At 38.7% G+C, this 22,312-nt stretch overlaps 1 long non-coding RNA gene across 4 annotated transcripts; it reads left to right on the top strand.

Annotated features, from left to right (window-relative positions):
• Positions 1–18,598: 18,598 nt before the first annotated feature.
• On the top strand, positions 18,599–21,101 carry LOC110768375 (uncharacterized). Of its 4 annotated transcripts, none has more exons than XR_015836299.1 (5): positions 18,599–19,268; positions 19,631–19,729; positions 19,834–19,912; positions 20,029–20,241; positions 20,806–21,101. It is a non-coding gene; the product is annotated as an uncharacterized LOC110768375 (long non-coding RNA). The 4 variants fall into 4 exon arrangements; XR_002528444.2 differs by having other exon boundaries at positions 19,628–19,729; XR_002528443.2 differs by having other exon boundaries at positions 18,600–19,089.
• The last annotated feature ends 1,211 nt before the right edge of the window (positions 21,102–22,312 follow it).

The raw sequence follows: 22,312 nt of genomic DNA, 5'->3' as shown, positions 1-22,312 counted from the left end.
CTATCACGTGTCCATGTTTAAGTGATTAATTGTCTACTTGTATTTGGGAGTACAATAAATAAATAAAGATTGCATAGTCTTAAAAACAAAATGTCAAAAGTAATTAATATTTTCAAAGCACAAATAATGATTGCATAGCCTTACTGGGTTTATCCTCATCCAGTTTCATTCCCACGCTTACAATAAGATATATCAAAGGGTACAAGGTAGTTTGGGCCTTTCTCTAATACCACGTAATCGTTTCTAGAAGAATATATTTTCTTTTGAATAGGATAAGGGTCACATACCTCGTACCCTTCATCAAAATTGTCTAGAGCAACTATACGTGGAATAAGGGATTGGTGTACTTAAAATCTGTTTTAAAAAATGAATTAAATAAGCTAAGTCAGCTTTTTTCGGAGTCTTCCTTCCGTGCGGCCTTAGACTTGATCGCCTCTCAAACAAGCTAGGTCAGCCTTCCTTCCTACAAAATAAAATCGAACCAAGCAAGAACACAATAACAAGAGCAAGAACGATAAGAATGCTAAAGAACACTCAAGAGAGTTTGGGAGAATATATGCTTGTATTGATACTCAATGCTTTACAAGTTGAGGGGTGAGGATACAGAATGAGACATCCTCCTTATATAGAGATCATATCCCACCTACCACCACAATAGAGGGCTAGGATCAACTACTACCTAACCCCTCTCAACACAAGTCCACTAGTAAGGTACACAAGGTGTTGCTGAGGAGATATGAGGGTCCATTTCCTATCATACAAGGCAAGTTTGCACGAACGAGTTTACATGTTCCCACATCTATGGCCAGTAGTAAGCTTCACTCATCAATGCTAAAGTTAGATGAGTACCTGGATGTCCCGCCCACTTTGAGTCGACACTCCTTCAGTAGCTCTCGCCTCAAATTGTCCCATCTTGGAACATAGATTCTCTTCCTTATTGCATAGAGAACACCATCATGGAGTCAAAATCTTATTGTCTTCCCATCTTTGACAAGCTATAACAGACTTTTGGCTTGGGAATCATGCAATAAGCCCTATCGTATCCTCTGCATGAGAGAACTTTGGGGTAGTACATTAGCTGCGAGTGCGGCCTTCCGGCTTAAGGCATCGGCAACGACATTCGTCTTCCCTTGCTTGTACTCCAATTTGTAGTCGAACTCTGCTAAGAAGTCTTGTCACCTAGCCTGCTTGGGTGACAACTTCTGTTGGGACTGAAAGTAGCTTGTGGCAACATTGTCAGTCTTGACCACGAACTGAGAACCAAGTAGGTAGTGCCTTCAAGTCTGCAAGCTGTGCACTATGGCTATCATCTCCTTCTCTTGAACGGTATACCTCCGCTCGGTGTCATTGAGCTTTCGGCTCTCGAAAGCCAATAGGTGTCTATCCTACATGAGTACACCACCAATAGCAAAATATGATGCATTAGTGTGTACCTCAAAAGGTTTGCTAAGATCGGGTAGTCTCAGCACTGGTTCCTCCATAAGTGCCCGCTTCAACTCGTCGAAGGCATATTGGCATAGTGGCGTCCACTGCCACGTCTTGTTCTTCTTCAGCAAATCCACCAAGTGGGCGAAATAGCTAAATATCCCTTGATGAACCTGCAATAGTAGTTGACCAACCCAAGGAAAGACCGCAACTCAGGTACCTTGGTTGGTGGTTCCCACTCTTGAATGGCTCGCCCCTTGCCCTCCTTCATGAGCAATTGTCCACTCCGTATCTTGTGACCAAGGAACTCTACCTCTTCTTGGACAAATGAGCACTTCTCATTCTTCACATATAGCTTGTTCTCTCTCAGAACTTGGAACACCTTCTGCAAGTGCTCGAGGTGCTCCTCTAGAGAATTGATGTTCATCACAATATCATCGATGTAAACTACAACAAACTTGTCCAAGAAAGGATGGAATACCGTCTTCATGAGAGTGCAAAAGATTGCAGGGGCATTGGTCAGGCCGAACGGCATGACAAGGAACTCATAAGACCCATATCTTATCACACATGTAGTCTTCGGTTCATCTCCCGGTGCGATCCTCACTTGATAGTACCTTGAGCGTAGGTCTAACTTGGTGAAGTACTTAGCTCCTTCCAACTGATCAAACAAATCTGCAATTAAAGGGATTGTATACTTGTTTTTTATAGTCACCTTATTCAGTGCCCGGTAGTCAATGTACAACCTTAGTGTCCCTTCTCTCTTCTTCTGGAACAGGACCAGGGCACCAAAAGGGCTTTGGAATGTTGGATGTACCCAGCGTCCAGCAACTGCTTGAATTGCTTCCTTAATTCCTCCAACTCAGAAGGTGCCATCCGATATGGCGCTTTGGCAAGGGGCTTGGCACCCGGTTCCAACTCAATGGCATGATCCACCTCTTTCCTAGGTGGTAAGATTTTGGGCAGCTCATTGGGCATGACATCTGCAAACTTCTTAAGGACTGCCTTCACAGCTTTAAGGACTGGGTGGACTTCCTTCTCAACTGTATCCATCTTCATAGTTGCAAGGAATGTCGGCTCACCCTTTTTCCAAGACTTGAAAAATTGCATGGTTGACAAAAGCTTTGACTCGCCTTGTTGCCTCACCACTAGCACCATGCATGGCATTGCTCCACCATGTGCTATGCACATAGTATTGTAAAATGGAATAGGAAATGCCTTTACCTTGTTCATGAACTCCATTCCTAGTACGACATCGTAGTCATCCATCAAGATCACAGAGAAGTCAGCTACTACCTTCCAAGTAGCAATGTGTAGCTCCACATCATGAGCTACTCCATAAATCGGTTTGGCAGTTGAATTCACCTTTTTCATACTGTTTGCTTCCTTTAAGACTCGACACCCAAGTCTCTTTGCTTCCTGCACTGACATAAAGTTGTGCAAGGCACCTGTATCCACCAGACAATGGGTTGTCTTGCCATTCACCATGGCGTCGACGAACATCACTCATTTAGCTTGAACTTGTGGTTGAGCGACTTTGGCCTGTAGGGCATTGAAGCGGTGAATGGCCCCTATTCCTGCTTCCATGTCGGCCTCATCTTCCTTCTTTTGGTTCATAGCATTCAAGGCCTTCTTTTGCGGACAATCCCGCATCATGTGCGGTCTATCGCACAAGTAGCAAGCTAGCTTCGACTTGTCCTTCCCCTTGTCACCTTTGTCATTCTTCTTCACGGATGACTTGTGATTACCAGACTTGTCTCCTAACTTGCTACCCTATTTTGGCTTGTTGTCTCCCCCACCAGATCCATTGCTACCTTTCTTTCCTTTGAACTTGGAGTCACTTTGATTATTCTTCTTAAACTCCACAAGAGACTCAGCTGCATCAATTGCCTCTAACAAGGTTTGGACGTGTCTCCTTTGTAACTCCAGCTTGGCCCAATTATATAGGCCACTCATGAACTACATGAGCTTGTCTTAATCTGTCATGCTAGACACCTCGAACAACAGGTTGGTGAACATGGCGACATAGTCATTCACGCTCCCCGTTTGCTTTAGCCATCTCAGCTTCTCATTTGCCTCATACTTGGCATTCTCTAGATAGAAATTCAACACAATATCCTTATTAAATTCATCCCAAGTCTCAAGTGTAAACGTACCTTGGTCGATCTCCATAGATCGACGACGCCACCACATGAGAGCATTGTTGGTGAGAAACAATGTTGCTGTAGTAATCTTAAGCTCATCATCCTCCATCTTGAGATACTTGAAATACCTTTCGATATTCCACAAAAACGTGTCCAGCACCTTTGCCCGTCTTCCCATTATAGGATTTGGTCTTGAAAGAATATAACACCTTGGGTTCCTTTGGAGTCTGGGTCTTATTCAAGATAGCTTCTTTGCACAAGGCCCAATCTCCATTCACATCCTTCACTTCATCACGAAGTGCAGTAAGCTCCGCCATGAAATGATCTAGTTGGGTTTGGACATCCAGCTTGACTGTGTCCAACATGGAGTTGAGGGCTCCCTGAAATTGGCCTTGAAGCTCTTCCACCACGGTTCCAAAGCCTTCCTTCGTAAGGACATCCTCCTCGAGTCGCTGATCGAACTCGACCACGACATTCTCCATCTTTGAAAGCCGCTTCTTCATCGCTGTTACCACATCTTTGGATCGGTCCTTTTTTGATTTGCCCCTACGATCCAAGTTTACCTTGGACATATTCGTCTCCACATCAGATCCTCTCTTTGGCATGCTTCTTCGAATGATTCGAGCTTTCGCTCTGATACCAACTGTCACGGGATGACTTTTTCAGAGTCTTCCTTCCGTGCGGCCTTAGATTTGATCGCCTCTCGAACAAGCTAAGTCAACCTTCCTTCCTACAAAATAAGATCGAACCAAGCAAGAACACAATAACAGGAGCAAGAACGATAAGAATGCTAAAGAACACTCAAGAGAGTTTGGGAGAATATATTCTTGTATTGCTACTCAATGCTTTACAAGTTGAGGGGTAAGGATACACAGTGATACATCCTCCTTATATAGAGATCCTATCCTACTTACCACCACAATAGAGGGCTAGGATCGACTGTTACCTAACCATCCGGAATCTACCTACTACTGTACATTGAATCTAGACATGTGGGCTAAGAGATCCAGAGTGATCCATCCAACGGGCCGGGCCTTGAGCTTCTCTTGTGGGGCTTGACCTTCACAAATGGATCCTCCAGGTTGGCGTAATAGTTGTTGGGTTGAGCCTTCAACATGCGGACCATGACACTAGGTACACCTATTCGTTTTTAGAATTCTGCGTTAAATGATTGAGAGTGACTCATAGCAACTCCACCCAATTCCCTATTCTTTTAGAAAGTCCAGTCCACCACCTAATTCCCTATTCTTTTTTTGTCATTTGATTTGATTAATTTGGAGGACTAGGTGTTACATAATTGTGTCAATTGTTAAACATTGATCGTAAATTGGTTTGTGTACTCCCACTGGAATTTGATCACTTGGTTTGAGTACGTACTCCACTGGATCTTACCATATAGGTTTTGATTAAAAGAAAATTAGGGTAGCAAAATCCATATGCAAACTTTTCTGAAATTGAAAGGTCATAAGACCAAATAATATATAAGATGGAGTAACATAAGGAAAGAGAAAAACAGACCTCCATCATAGTATTGATAAAATAAGCAAAAATTATCCGAACATACTTGGAAAACATTATCTACAAGACTCTCACAAGATGGGAAGGCTTAGCTGACAGGATCCGACCCAAATTCCACTTTGGAATTTGAGCCGAACCCTGTGCGTGTCCGACACTTGGCAAATGCCGGGCACATTTGACCAACGTGCCCTTCTAAATTTTCTAAGTTCTTTTTATTTAAGCTTGACTCCTGTCGAAAATTCGGCAGAGTCTCCCCTGTAATTTGCTCGTTTCCCAAAATTTTTACTTGTAAAAACCAGCAATTTATTGTCCACAATCGTTCAGCATGCACAATGACAAAATACGTACATTCAAACATCAAAATTTTATGGCCTCAGGCCTCTTTAACACAAATAAATCGTTCTGCTAACTGGATTTGATTTCAACTTTTAAAACATTAATAATACATTGACAATTTCAAACACTCCAACTTGTGGCTGCACCTAATAATACTAGGTTGCCTACGTACCCTTACTGTGGGATCAAGCCACATGTAGTTCTTTCGATGTGATTGCCAAAACAATTCAAGTTCTCATATATCACCATTACTCACAAGCTCTAAAGTACATATTTTTCAACTTCCCAAATTCTTAGAACAGTTCATACTCAGAACATAAATAGGCCACTCACTGAACTTCCTCTAACCCATAAATCCACTTGTATATTATTGACTTAAATTATATATATATATATAATAAGAAAAAATAAAGATAAACAATAAGAAATAAGAATAAGAATAAAAATAAGAATAAGAACAAAATAACCAACAAGCTCCAAAGACACTTTTATCTTTTCCTACAAACTCACATAAGACTCATTATATAAATATCTACATATATGTCAACAACTTAAGTGGAATATGTATATTTTTCCTCTTTTACTTGTAAAACAACTCGTCGCTTAAGAAAGTAATGGTGAACTGTATAAAATCCTTAAAACTTGTAAACATTTATTTCTTGTCTCATACTATCAGTAAAATAGATATTAAAACTTTTTGTCCATAAAATACCAAAATAAAATCCTCAATTTTAGTTTAAAAAACACCTCAAAACTTAAGTTCTCTCCACCTAGGCGTACCCCCATTCCTGATCCGTCAATTCCATTAATACCGTCAATTCCAATATTAGTCCGTCAATTCTACTGATAATCTGTCAATTCCTTGTGTCACATTATATGACACATCCTCACAGGCCTCGGTAACACAGAGTCAATCTGAGCCGCATTCCTCGCAGGCCTCAGGGGACCATTAGTCAGCATGAGTCGCATTCCTCGCACCACACGGTTCAGGCGTCCCTGAAACTCGTGGGGCATTATTTATGAATGACAAACTGTTTCAAGGCAACTGTGGGTACTCCTATGGTGGGTTGGTAAATCATAATCTGAAATTTATCATAAATTTTCCTTATTCCAGAAATCCATTTTCCAACATAGATTACACCAGAAGAAATTTATAACAACACATGTAGCATTACCCATTAGATATGTATATTTAAAATACACACAAATTTGATATGGGTGTCTGATACCGAGAGTAAATCATCTAGGATTGTCAATTGGCTAATCAAAGAAAATCAAAAGAAAGCACTTTTAATTATTATTTAACTATAAACTGTGGAAATCCAAAAGTTAAGAACCATCCTCTCAAGGTTATCTTAATTATAATTAAGTGTGTTTTCATTATTCAGTTGATCAATCCGTGCACTAATGAAAAAGACAAATCTCTCTCTAACCCTATTAAACCAAGATAAAATGCAACACACCCTATATCAATATATCATATAGTTAAATTTCCAAGTTACTTCTGATAATACTAATAATTAGATTAGTAACAAGATAACTTCGAATATCCAGATATAACATAAACTCAATTCAAACATAATCGAGACAATGCATGTAACATCCCGACCCAAAGTTATAATAATTTTGAATAATTTCGAATTAAATAAAATAGTTTAAATGTGAAATTACGATTTTGCCCCGGGGGTAGGGGTAAAATGGTCACTTTTTGTTTCATAGAGATTTTTGGGCCAACGAGTGGTATTTTTACGTAGGTCGTACCGAGACGAATCCGTAGAGATGCGGTAGGCTTGAATTGGAGTTGTAATGAAAAAGATATGATCAAAATACCTCCAATGGCAAAATCGTAAATAACTCAAAGTTGGATTTATTTTAAAAATTATGAACTCTCTCTCGCTCTCTCTCTCGCGCGTTGCAGCACCCCCTCCCCTGTGATTTCCTCCAGCCGTCCCACCCCAAACCACCATAGCCACCGCCTCCAACCACCAGAAGCCACGGCACCGGAGCCAAACGTACCGGACCGACGCCGCCTTTGTCCCCCAAGCCATCCCCCGCCACCAGCCGTTGTCCTGCCGCCGGAATCTGCCTGGAACAGGCTGGTTTTGGTTCGAAAATTCCAAGCTCTTGTTCTCTCTCCTTTTGCCACCAAATTTGACGTGTAAGGTTCACAAGCCGCTCACTCGCAGCAAGCGGGACCCTCCCCGAGTCAGGCAGCGTGGGATTATTTGTGAGTGTACATTTATTTTGAATATGCATTATTTTTAATGAATGCAAGAATATTTATTTGTGAGTGTACATTTATTTTGAATATGCATTATTTTCAATGAATGCAAGAATATGCATGAATTATTTTGGAATGATGATTGAAAATTATATATATATATATTATTTGAAATATTTAATTGGGAATTTGATTGAAATTTGATATTTGAGAGTCTAAATTACTTGAGGATGAACGGGGTAGATTGTCAAGTTATTTGTGAATTAATTCTGGATATTGTATATATAGTTACACTATGCTAAGTACCATCCCTTAATTATAGGATTACTCACACGTGGGGTTGGAAATTTCCGGTGTGTAGGAAGATATACGATTATAGGTCTCACATGTGGCGTTGGATTATTCCGGCGTGTGAGACCCTATTATTTATACGAATCATCACGCGTGGCGTTGGAGAATTCTGGCGTGTGATGATGTAGTCTGCGCGCGTAGGACTTAGTTTTGAGCCACACGTGGCGTTGGAAATTTTCCGGCTTATGTGCTATCGAGTTTGTCCTCCAGTTGGACTACTCATCCCTAGGCGTAGGATAGAAACAGGAAATCCTGCGGAATAGCCAAACAATCCCCTGGTTAGATTGTTTCCCCCGGTACCTAAGTAGTGTATTAAATATTATTTACTTATATATATATATCCATATATACTTACGTACTGGTATGATTATGATTGTGGTGAATAAGAAATTCAAAGAACGGTACAATGTTTTAAAGTTTTGATGATGAAGGATCGTGCGTATTTCCGGGAAGAGGAAATATAGAGCTTGGTTTATAATCGAATTAAAAGTTTGAGTTCCTGCATGTGTTTGTGCCTAATAAATCACGGCCATGAACTGACCAAAGGAGCCCCTTTTCTCGGCCCTGGCATTTGCTCAAACGCAGCGTTTCGCCAAGATATTCGGCCCTCCTGAAGACAAAAGAAAAGTTGCTAAGGCACGATCATCTCGGCCTCGATAATAGGCCGAGGCCGAACAAAATTACGGCCAATGATATTAAAAAATCAAATCATCACGTGATAGCAGGGTCCCATGCTTCTTTTAATGAAGTAATGCCTCTGTTTATTGCAGCAAACCCACTGGCCACAAATAACAATTTAATGCACGAGGGAAGGTGGGAAGTGACTGAAGTCAGGTTGTGGCGACAGGAAACAGAGTGATTAGACGCAGACATTCTCACAAGGATTCTTACAGCTTGAAAGATTGGGTGACCAGCTATTAGAACAATAAATGCGTCCCCACGGCCAGAGGCGCAGAACCCACGATTAGGGCGGCGGCCGAGATTCACCAGGATTTATGGGGTCACACCACCATACTTCACGATCCCAAATGTCGATTGGACTACCCACTTGCTTTAATCAGACTCCACTATGCAGGATTTCAGCCTCGATTACTCCTCCAGAAACTCTTCCTATAAATACAAGGCTCAAGACTACTTTCAAATGGTTCAAACACCAAACAAAAGCCTCCCACGGAGCAAATTATATTTTCCTGTAATGCACTTTCAATATCTTTACTTACTTTCCTAGGAGTAGTGTTAGTTTGTAAGGAAAATTCATTCATCAATATATCATACGACCCTTGATTTTCAAGACGCCGGAGCACCATCTCTATTACTCATTCATTCACCCCATATATTATACGACCGCCGCTCACTAAGCAGAGCGCCGGAGCACCGCCCAAAACCCACCATCAGCACCATCCCTAAACGGCCTTGTAGCTCAAGCCGTGAACCTTGCAGCCGAGATCAGTTCCTCTCTCGGCTACAGTCGTTTGATTAGAAGACGAGTTCAAACAGGCGCACCACTTAACCATTTCCATCCACATCAACCTCTCGACGCACGGTAGACCGTGCTGGTACGCCCGCGCACAACCGCACCACATCCAAAAGCAGGAAGCCACGTGTCAACGCACATCCCCTCGGCCCGGAACCCCAGGTCGTGAGATCTGCGCAGCCGACAGCATGTTTTGTGCATTATTTTAAATGGTGGGGATATTATGTTATTTTGAAATTTTAAATTCAACCTTTGTTTTTGTCCACTCACATGTTTTCCTATTTTGCGCTCCACAGACAGTAGTTGCTCCAGGGGAGTCGCAAAATCCACTCCTGAAGTCGTCAAGTCGTGTACCTATGTAGTATAGGTCTTAAACTCTATCTGTTATTAAACTACTTGTTGTAGTAATTCACATTTAGATGCTCTGTTATCGCCCATGCTAGGGTGTATGTGTGAGGCTAGAGGCCATATACTTGTTGACTGTTGAATGTTAACTGCATGCTGCTGGTTGAGTACTATGTGATTGCTTCGCAGGTTGAAATTTTTGGGTTTGTCCAAATAACAAAGGAGACTCTGCCGAAATTTCGGCAGAAGTCTTGGTGTTTAAAATGTAGGCCGGAAAAGACGGGATTCGTCCTGGATTCCAAGGATATTCGAGACGAGTCCTGTCAATGCACACACAATCAATCCTTGTTTATAGGGTTGTTTTTACACTTCACAAAGGATGAAACTACCTCGGAAGACTCTCGATCAACCTAGCGATCAGACTACCCAAATCTGGTCAACCGGACCCACGGGCCCACGACCTTCATTTCACAATCCAAGAGTTCCTATGGGTTCCTGTAAGTTTAGAAAACACGTTCTGTAAGTTTGGTCCGAATCGAACGGTCGGATTACTCACGATCGCACGATCGGACGGTTATTGTTTAATTAAATTCCAAATTGTTGAATTGGAATATCCGGGACTCCGATTCACGATTCGCGAAATCCTATACGATCCTAGGAGTGCCTAGATCAACATATATTAAATTCAAGACGATCCAACGGTTCGAACCAATCGAACCCGGATAACGCACAATGGGCGAAATCCGTACGAGACTCAAACGATATTCGAATTGAAATCTGAACACACCTACGCGCTCATGACAACAAGGGGATTGCATCGGAACAAAATGCCCCTCTGCTACAGTGCCCATGCGTTGGCAGCGTGTGGGTGTCCTAAGCGATACTGATCGCCGGAAAACTTCAAAATCAAGGGCCAAGATTCCTACCCTAGGTTCAAGACATCAATTGGAGCCACTTTTGTTCTTGGACCTACCCCGAAAAATGACCGGAAGTGGCTGAAATTTCAAATTGATAACTGGCCAAACTTTGAATTGTAATTCGAGTTACCTAGGCTAGAAATTGTTCCAATCCTACCCAACTGTCACAACCCGATTCGAAAACAAGGAATATTCCCGAATCATGGTGTGAGTCATACCATAGTTATAAGAATAAAATCCTACAACCATGATATGATGAGAAATAGAACCACAAAATAATACAAATTTACTGAACATCACAAAATCAGAGTCGCAGTAGCTTGTAGTTAACTACACACTAAGATCTTTAACAAACGGTTGACTACTTACAAATATTAATTACACAAATCAACAATAAAAGCCCAGCAGCTTAGTTGAACCCGCTTCCTCAAACTTCTTCTTTAATCCTGCACAATCTATTAGGATATGAGCATTCTAATGCCCAGTAGAGTACCGTCGAACCCCTCAAGGTCAATTATCCCAGTTAATCAAAATGTCATGCATCAAACAACACAAGATATATAAATTATGCAATCAGACCAAATAAATAAATTTGCATATGTGATGATGCCATGAACTCACTCCCTTCTAATCCCACTAATTCATATATTAAGGCAACAAGCCTGCATGTCCCATACCATGCGTTTTACCACCGTGGCTCTGAATACCCTAAAATATGAACTAGCGCCCATCTGTCCCTTAACCCATTTTTCTTTTATTTATGAGTTTCTCAACTTTCACTTTTCATTAGAGGCCCTGCTCCCATCACCTCAATATATTCAAGCTCTGCTCCTGTCACTTAAATATATTCCGCATTTTTACTCAGATATATCTAAGGCCTTCTCCCACCCCTTAGATATACCTCAAATGACACACACACACCCCAAACACCACTATATTTATGATGCATATGTAATGCAGTGCAAACCTCATTTATCTCTGCGAAATAATGATACAAATAATAACAATAATATATATCAGGCTTAATCACAAGAATAATAATATTCACCCAACATCAAATAATATCCACGGAAAAAACATCAATAATAATATTCACATATCATCAAATAATATTCATCGAGCAAAGCAACAATAATATTCATATTTATAATACTAGATATAAGCACCAAGATTAAAAGTGACATAGCCCAAGCATCGGGAAATCAGGAAACTCTACCTCATGTCCAGCTAGCTTAACCTTGTGCGGTTTCATCCTCGAAAGTACGCAGAGTAGAACACCTAATTAAGATAATTTACTGATTAAAATTCATTGGAAATAAGGAAACAAATTTTGAGTGTCCTACTAGTGCACATAGACCTAAAACCCCATAATACACTTAACAAGTTGTTTGACCCAATTGTTACTCCCTTAACCTCACATGCAAGCAAGCATAGAACCAAGCGTCAATGAAAAACTAATCTATTCCCCTCCTATAACCTCCTATAATAGTTCTACTCTTTGGGATGTTTAAAATAAGGTGGTTTGGCTCTAGACTCATAAAGAAAATTTAAAACATCAATTTAAAACTAAAATTTCAGTTTTGCTAAACATTTGGATTGGAACACGTTAACTTTGAAAATTCACTAAATATTGAGTTCAAATCAGAATAATGTAAAACTTTCCAGATCACAACTAGACATAGAAACATTAAAGATGTCAAAATTTGATAAAAATTAGGGTTAAGGAAGCATGTCAAAATAGAAACCAAAACAGACTAGGCTGCATAACGTTCTTTTTTTTAGGTTTGTACACTTTATTTTGAAAAATCACCAAAATTACAATTTCCAACTGTTGCGTAGATACAGCTGCACCAAAATGGATTCAGTTGCATCCTCAACTTGTGATACTCGCAAGTGCACGAGCCGTTTGGTAGTATAGCATATGTAAGTGCGAGGTCGATCCCACGAGGATTGGTAATTGAATGATCCAATTCATTTTTCCTACACAAAACAGAAATGAAAAAGAAATGAAATAAATAAAACAAGGAAGAAAGAAATTACTAACTCAAGCAGATAAGTTCCCAAGTTCAATTAGATTAATGGATTGATTCTAGCTAAAGTATGATTAAGCCATGGTGTTTGGTCATAACCTTGTGTTCCTAATTCCCTAATTTGATCGTTTGTTGTCTAACCTAAAATTAAGCATTAGGAACCCATTAAGCATAGAAGAACAATTTAAACAACCAAGCATGTATCTAATCCCTGTTGTCGAATGTCCATACATACTCTTCCTATTCATAGTTCAATTCGAATTAAAGCATGGTGTCTACTCTTAATTCAAACCAAGATAGCTAACATGCAAGCCTAAATGGTGATCAATCATTCAAACTAGCATATTAACTTATAAGCATAATGAATAAGAACAAAAACCATAATTGAAACTTGGAAACTAATCAAACTTGAAACTAAAGAAAAGAATTTACATAATGAAAAGTAAAGTGGAACTAAGAAAAACTTAAGGAAAATTTCAGCACAAAAGATTTCATTACAACAATTGAAAACTAGAAAGAGAAACTAAGAGAATTTGAGAGAGAGAATGGAAGGGAGCTCTAGAGAAGTGTTTGAGAGCTCCCCCCCTTGGGGTGTGTTTACAAGCTTAGAGAACTTCCCTATTTATAGGCCTAGGGGAAGTGAAAATTTGAATTCAATATGGCTAATGCATACAACACTTGTTTTATAAAATCTGAAATGGTTGATGCACTTGTATTAGAAAATCTAAATTGGGTGATGCACTTCACCAATAGATCCCACCAGCAGCCCTAGCTCATCTTCATGTCACCATGACCAAGCTTCCAACCAGAAATGATAGCTCATACCTAGCTCACCATGACCAAGCATCCAACCAGCACATGCTGAGGTCAGCATGACCAGCAACTTCAAGGGCTTACAACTTGGGCTTCTCTTAATCAAATTAGAACTTTAAGCACTCGAAATTGAAGTTCAGAATGTCTTATTTCCAGCCATATGTTATTTGGGCCAATCCAAGGTCGGAGGAAGAAGTTAAGGCCGAAACAAATTGCTAACTCATTTTCCGCGCTGATAAGATCCATCCTGAGCATGGTTCTGTGTTTGCTAGGTAACGGACTCCAGATTTATCCAATGGGGCTGAATTTTGGATATGTTATAGTACACACCAATTGGAACAACTTTCATGAAGAATGTGGCCTCATTAGAGCTATGTAGGTTGTTGAAACAAAGCTTGCAATATGACCTACGGAACTGGACTGGCAGGGGGCTGTAGCCAAAATGAGTTTGTCTTTAAGCTCTTCATCCATTCATCCAAATTAGGCCTTAACATGCTTGAATTGCATGAATTATGCTCTCTAAAGCCATCATTATTACCTAAAGCTCAATGAACTGAAAGATAAACACAAAAATGATTAAAAGCACAAGTTTAACTCAAAAACATAACCAAATCATAAGCTAGAAGGGTACAAAATGATATACAATTATGAACCGATCACCAACCAAACTGGATAAAACTTTCCAGATTTGAAGAAAATACGAGAAAGTAAAACGTACTACAATTTCATGAAAATCCAAGTTTAGGAAGTTTTCAAACACTTATTCAAAACAGGGTATGCAGCAGAATCACAACAATTCCAGCAGGATAGTCTCTACTTTGAAATTTCACAAAAATAAATTTAAATTCAAATGACACAAAACCAACTTTGAAATAACCCTTGAGATATTCATTTTGATGTAACAAAATCCCATAATGAAATTGGAACAAATTCACATCGAAATAATCTAGAACTTCACAAAAACACACTTCGAAAGATATATATATCCTTGAGGCATTCTAACCAACACTTGGTTTATAACTAGTACTCAAAGAGACAATAAAAAGATGAGCTTCATGCCTTCAAAGAATCATTTACTTGAGATGATAGTGGCTAATTTGAGCAATTGAATGATAAGGAACAAGCCATTTGAGAGAAAGTACACATCTATAACAAGAAATTCAACATAATCAATTGAACAAGTTTTGTTCATACCAATTTTCAGAGAGTTATAATGGTTGCGTTTGGATGATCTTTGGATATGTTATAAAGAGGAGAATTTGGAGTAACTATCATGAAGAAACCATAGTGTTTTGAGCTTTTGAAATGAGTGTTTTGGATTGAAAACGAGGGAAGGAACTAAGGTCGAAGACTATAAACAAGTTCCACTCTAAATGTTCCCAAGATGGCTATAGAAGTCCGATCAACCTAAACGTTTGATATATGATAATAGACAGCATTTCAAACAACTTTGATGAAGGAACCAAAGTCATTTGAGTACAGGAAATCACAGAAACATATTGAAACCGAGCATACTACTGTGAAATCAGGAAATGGTAAACTTATTGTGATCATACCAACATTTTAGAGCCTATACTAGTCAGATTGAGCTGAAATTTGAGTATCTTATAGGAATCACGTAAATGAACAACTTTTATGAAGAAACTTTTCTCATTTGAGCTTCCGAAATTTGAGTTCTCGGCTGCTCCAAGGAAGTGACAAATTTTGGATTTTGAATAGGAACAAAAGAAGAATAAGGATTAAACTAAGGTGAATGAGGAAGAAAGGGATGATACAATGAATGATGAGGATAAGAGTAAATTCATGATTGAAGAGCCTTAGGCTAGGTGAGTCATCAAGTTAGAAGAGAGTGATGATACAATGAATGGGAAGGAAGAGAATAATTTCATGATTTAAGAATCTTAATTAGGCTAGGTGACTCACCATTTTAGACTAGGTGACTCATCTCTTCATAAATAGTGGATATGAAAGCTTGAGGCAAGGGGGGAAGAATGGGAGGAGGATGGTTTGATGTCCTCCACGTTTCACTTTTTCTTTGCCTACAAGGGTGTTTTGGTAATTATCCACACATAGGGGTATTTTGGTCATGTTTGTCCAACTTGAAATTAAACACACTTAATTTAATAATCTCAATCCAAAATCACTTGATAAAATATCCATAATCATTCTCCACCATTATATTATTTTTCACTAAAATATGAAAATCCACCTTGAATTTTTTCGAGGTATTACACCAACCATTAGCCAGAGCTCGAAGAGTAGATGAAAATCCATACCTTGATTGCCGGAAATGGTGGACAGAGGACGGAGATCGAACGGTGGGAAATTCCGTTCAAACCGGCCGGAATTTCTCTTCGTTTTTCCGACGGATTTTGGCGGCCGGTGGCGTCAAGGTGTGGCAGGGTGAGATGCTGGAGTGGTGGTGGTTCGTTCTTAGCCGGTCTTACGACCGGTGGTGTACGGTGGCAGCGGCTTGGAGGATGGGTGGTGTCAGCTGGGAGAGAAACCGAAGGGGAGGGGGGCGCGACGCAGAGAGAGAGAGAGAGAGAGAGAGAGAGAGAGAGAGAGAGATGGGTTTAAAAATATTTTTCGAAAATATTATGATTCTGCCACTGGTACAATTTTTATCGTAACTTTTTTGTTACGACTTCGGTTCGAGCCCACTACGTGTCTACGGACTCATCTCGACGTGCTCTACACAACGGTACAATCGGAATTTCCAAATTCCTTCTTGAACTTAAAATGACCTTTTTACCCCTCTTTAAATAACAAATAATATTTTAATTTTCAAAAACCTTAATTATTTCAAATAATTTATTTTATTGTTTATTACAATTTATTTTCTCTTATTTTAATTATTTTATTACTTTTTCGAACCAGAATGTTACAGTTTCACCAAAAATTTCCCCAAACAGAAAGGTCAACACTAAAATCATTTAAATATTCCCGGGGTAAAATCGTCTTTTACTTGAATAATTTAATAATTAAAAATTAATTTAGGACCGGGTTATTACATTAGCCCTCTCACCGGCTCTAATGGGCAAATTAGGACAAACTGTCAAAGGGTCAACTAGACATTATTTTTCTTTAAGAACTATAGCTTAGTTGGTTTGAAAATAATTATGAGAAATAAACCATTAACACATGCTTGTTCACCACCTTTCGCATAAGATAATTTGCCTTGATTTTATTAGATTCAGTTATAAGTTTGCAGCATGAGCATGTTTGTTTGATAGTAATTAATAGTGTTCGTATGAGTGCTGTGGACTTATAAATTGAAGTAAATTTTACAATTGGATTGGATTGGAATATTGCATAAACTGTCATCCAATGCCTTTCTCCATCCCCGACCTTCTCACCTCTCTCTCTCAAACACTCCCTCCCTATCTCTCACTTCCCCGCACTCGCTGAAGCTTGACCCACCCTACTTCGACCACTTGATCGACTCTGCAAGAACGTTTTCGTGCATGACTACGCTCGAGTGGCGTAGAGGATTGTGTGAGCTTGTCAAGAGAATTTTCACTAAGGAACTTTGATGAGTGCTCAATGAGGTTGCCTATGTACGACAATGGTTTCGGTTGCGTGCGAGTTTTGGTCAAATTTCCCGTCCTAAGTCATTGTTGTACATGGGTATCCTTGGTGAGCATTCCATCATGATGGATGCACCCCTAGATAAAACACCTTTGGCTCCTCCAATTTTCACAAAATGCTAATTAAACTCTTTACCTTCACATTCTCACAATGAAAAGTGTGCCCCTGAATAAACCCTTTATATATATAAAAGCATTCCGTCATGATGGATGCACCCCTAGATTTTTTGCTTAATCAACACCATAATAAATACAATTTTCTTCCTTACTTGTTTATTTATATTGATTTTGTCACATTTTATATAATATCATTAATCCCAAACTGACTACGCAGAGTGATTATCATATGATCCTTTCTTTTCCGCTGAGCCATCGAAATTATAACGGGAATTATAAGGTTTATAGCACCGTGAAATGACAACCCTAATGCATTGATAAGTCCATGAAAGCTATATATCAACAATATTGGCCATGAAACCTACACTAGATACAAACCAATTAAGTGTTAAATAACTTGAATTAGCATTAACCACCCACACTAATTTAATAAATAAAAAAGTCTTTCTTTGTTTAAAATTAGGAAAAATATGAAGATCAATAATGCCAAAATAATCCTAACGATCATAACCATAGATGAAAACAGCCTCCACTCACTTCCTTTTTTCTTTCTTTCTTTACATATATATTATTCTTATATATTATGTTGACTCGAAGTCTTGAAGCGTTACACAAAAACGCAAGCGTCCAATTATCCACTGGCTATAAATACATTAGCTTTCATCATGCCTTAAACCAAGCACTTAGGCACAACCCATTAGGCTCCTTCTTCTTTTGCTAATTCCTTTCTTGTTCTCTCACTTCTCGCGAACCCATTAGGCCATTAGCCATGGGCTCCTACCATGCAGGCTCATGCACTGCCACAAACATTAAAATCTCATTTTCATTATTCTTGCTTCTTGTTGGAGTAGCTTCTGCCCAATTGTCTGCAACTTTCTATTCAACATCTTGCTCCAATGCCCTCTCCACCATAAAATCAGCTGTGGACTCAGCTGTGTCCAACGAGGCTCGCATGGGAGCTTCCATTTCCATGATTGCTTTGTTAATGCAAGTCTTTAATTTCTCCTTTTTCATCTCCTTATATTTTCTTCCCCAATAGTTTCCAATAATATTATTTCCGGTCTTGTGTTTGTTCTAGCTCATGCATTTTCTTATTCCATACATTTCTGGATTCCATGCATCACTTCAAATCATTTACAATACAAGGCCCACTTAAATTTTTTAATTTGCTTTGGAACAACTACTACTACAATATCCTTAAACCACGACCCCAAATATAAGACGGTGCACTTTAAAACCGTTATATTTTTAAAAGACGACGTTTTTACAAAACAGTCGTGATATATGATCTAATACACCGCTAAAAGCCAGTTCAATTGGGTTGATTTTAAATACACGACGTTGTCAATTGAACAAGTCTCGTCTTTTCAAAACACGGTAAACCAAAAGGCCACTTAAAAATTTCAGATTTCACCCACGACTCGAAACCCTCCTCAACTCTCTTCAACATTCCCTCTCATCTCATCTTCTCAGTCTCTTAAACAAATCTGTAACTGTTCGTTGCCGGCGTCACTGAGCTCGCCGTCATAGGAGCTCACAGTTTTCGATTTAACGTTCGTGGCCACTTGAGCCCCTTGGTTGCCATCGTCACCTAGCTCGCTGTCAAGGAGGTCACCGAGATCTGCCTCCCTATAAGTACTTCCAATCTCATCTCTCTATCACATATCTGAAGCACCATCTCCCTCGCGCTCTCGTGGTCACCGAGCTCGCGTTGTCGATGTCACAAGCTCGCCGAGCTCGCCATTTCCCTCATGTTACTACCCTTTCCAAATTCGTGTGTCAGAGTTCTGTGGTAGGTGGCATTCAAGGTTAGCCTCTTTACCCTCAGCCTCCTCACCTTCTCCCTCTCTTTCTCTCATTTCTTTGATTCCCAAATATCAGAATCCCTAATTTCTTCCACTATTTCTTCAATTCCCAAATTAGACACATAAATTAGAGGATCTAAAACACAAATTTCATCCTCTTCCTCTTTTTGAGGGTTTATTGGGTAAGAATCCATTTCTAGCATTATGTTCTACTGGTTTAGCTTTCTCCACCCTTTTATCTGTATCAATGGGTTTGATTATTATGTGGATTTTGTTTTTGTTTTTTGCAAGTGTGGATTTTAGTGTGCATCTTCGTGTTTTGTACCTCTCCCCCTCTCCGTCCTCTGTTTTTTTTTTTGTTCTTAGTTTCCCTTAAATAATTACTTTGTGCTTGTTCATTTGAGTGCTTCGTTTAAATCAGTATTCCAACAAGCAATTGTTTTGGTTTCATGAATTTGGTTTTCTAACTTCTTTGTGTTTGTGTTTGGGCTTGTACATTTATGTTAATCCCTTTGAGAGATGTTTGTTGTTTTTCTTTTAGAAGATGATTTGATGCCCGTTGAGCGTTGCTTACTGGGAAAATAGCGGAGTAGAACAACAAAATCAGCTGGGAAATTTGGCGTTTTGTTATTTGCTCAACAGTGTAAGTCCTTGAAAGTTGAAACTCTCATATTTTCTTGTCTCTTGTCTCTTTGATGAATTATCGAATGTAAATGTAAAAACCCATTGAAAACTTCACTGCTACAGAAAAATTGAAGGGATTTGTAGGAAGTAAGATTGAGAAAGAGACTTTAAAGCATAATCTTTAACACCGAGGAATTAATGGGTATGATTCATTTTGAACTTTTCCTGATTGATTTATGAGAACTTTTGAATATCTCTTTAAATTCTTAGATTGTTGAAGGTGTTGCTAAAAGTTCAGTGTGATTGTTTCTTACCCAGTTATAAAAATCAAGTTTTTCTTATTGGTGATATAAAGATGGAAGCAGAGAGTCAAATGAGGGAGGTAAAATATGCTGCTGATATTTGCTCTATTAGGGAAGCAGAAGCACGCATCAAGCCATTCATACACCAAACTCCTGTCTTGTCCTCTGAATCTTTGAATGCTCTTGCAGGAAGACAGCTGTTTTTCAAATGTGAATGTTTTCAAAAGGGGTGAGTGCGTGTACTTCTTCCCTAGATTGGTTTGGACTTCATTTAGTTTTCCTCAGCCAATAAGACTTCTCATTATGTGGCTATGCAGTGCTGCTTTGTTGTTGTTCATGTCCAGGGCTGCTAAAATAATTTCTCTGTTTGTCTCAGTTGCAATGTTAAGAAGATATGTTTGCAAACAAAAATTCAGACAAAACTCACTCTAGACATTTTGCAATTAAAGGCATGCGAAGACATCTCTAATTGAAAAAAGATCAATTCAATTCTCAACTGATCATATATCACTGGCAGAAAGACATCTTGAATTAAAAACATCCAAATAAACTGAAAATGAAAACAAAGAAGAGGACATAGGTTTACATTTTCTAGACTACATCACTACAGCAACAAGTTAATAGATTATATCGACTATCGACCATCATCATATGGCATTAACATCTGGATTTGCATGCTGTCATATCCACTAGTTGCACCACTGGATTTGTGTTAATGTAACTGTGTATTTAATGTGTGTAGCTAATTATGTTTATATATCTTAATTTGGTTTTAATGGAATTTTTAATGCAGGTTGCTCCAGTGCTTCTCACACTGCCATGCATATTCATTTTCCCAACTGAGTTTGCTATATGGGATTCTATTTCAGCTTTTTTATGGGTTGGTGGGAAGCTGGACTGCTTATCTCATCAGTCTGCTATAAGTTGATACAGAACTAGAAGGGAAAGAGAAAAGGTTGATTTTAGGAATCATGTAATTTAGTATACTCCGTTATTTAGGAAGTATGTATGTGATAGGAAAAAAGATTGATTAACTATGTAATAATATTGAATCTTCAAGTTTTATGAAATAAATAATTTTTCAGTGTATGTATTCATGAATAAAACAATATAGTTGGAATTCTAGTTAAAATTGTTGTAGACAACAAATTTACAATACAATAGTCGTCTTCATAGCTAATCAACGGCGATTTTTAGGCATTAATTCACATTCAAACATAATGGGAACTCTTTAGACGACGGTTTTAATGTAAATCCCATCATCTACGCATATAATCAATGACCGTTTTAAACACATTACGGTCATCTTTATGTACAATTAACGACGCTTTTTAATTAAAATACCGACATCTTTATATTTGAATGACGATGGCTTTAACAAAGTACCATCGTTTTTACACATAAATAACGACGGTTATTTATAAACCGTCGGCTTTACACATAAACAACGATGGTTTTGTCAAAAAAACTGTCGTCTTTACATCTAATAGACGACGGGGATTTACCGTCGTGGTTTTATGCATCAAAAGATGTCGGTCGATTTCACGACGGTTGAAAAACCGGATACACGACCGTGGATTACCATCGTCTATTGAGATTTTTGTAGTAGTGAACAACTATGCAATTAAATTAATCAAAGGCTTCCTTCAAGAAAATGTTTAATTCTTCTAATTTAATTTTGTTTTTGGCCAACCATAGGATAGTTTACATTTGTTATTTTAGTTCAATTAAACTACTTTATTTAAGCCCAAAAGAAAATACATGTGCAAATTTTTTTTTGTTGCTAAACTATGATTACATACAAAGAAAAATTAAGGCCCTTAATTTAATTTCTAACCCTTGGCCACTCAAAAGTCAAGGACGGCCTTACCTCTTCACACTAACGTCTGACCGTACTTTGAACTACTCCAATTGGCCTTGTCAGGGGACCTTGAACTACTCACTGATTTCTCTCACGACATCCTCTTCGCACTAAGAAGTAAAGTAAATATGTATTACTAAGGGATTTACTTGTCTATGTATCATTCCATTCGATCTTTTAGGTCTTTACTTTGTCTCGACGGTTATGTCACGTTATCCTTAAAGCCTATATGCGATGGATAGGCTCCTGCAACTATGACATATTTGCTTATTTGGACATAAACATAATTTTATTTCTTTTATTTCTAAATGAAAGGGAATGTTTAATTCCATAAAAGAAGTTTTTTTTTTCTTTACATTAATTCCATAAAAAATGTCATCAATTTTAATTGGTTTATTTACTTGACTGGGGATATATATCTAGCATCTCGAAGTTGTTA

Source organism: Prunus avium, chromosome 6 (assembly GCF_965620075.1).
Source record: "Prunus avium chromosome 6, drPruAviu1.hap1.1, whole genome shotgun sequence".
NCBI lineage: Eukaryota > Viridiplantae > Streptophyta > Magnoliopsida > Rosales > Rosaceae > Prunus > Prunus avium.
This window is presented reverse-complemented; position numbering and strand designations above follow the sequence as displayed.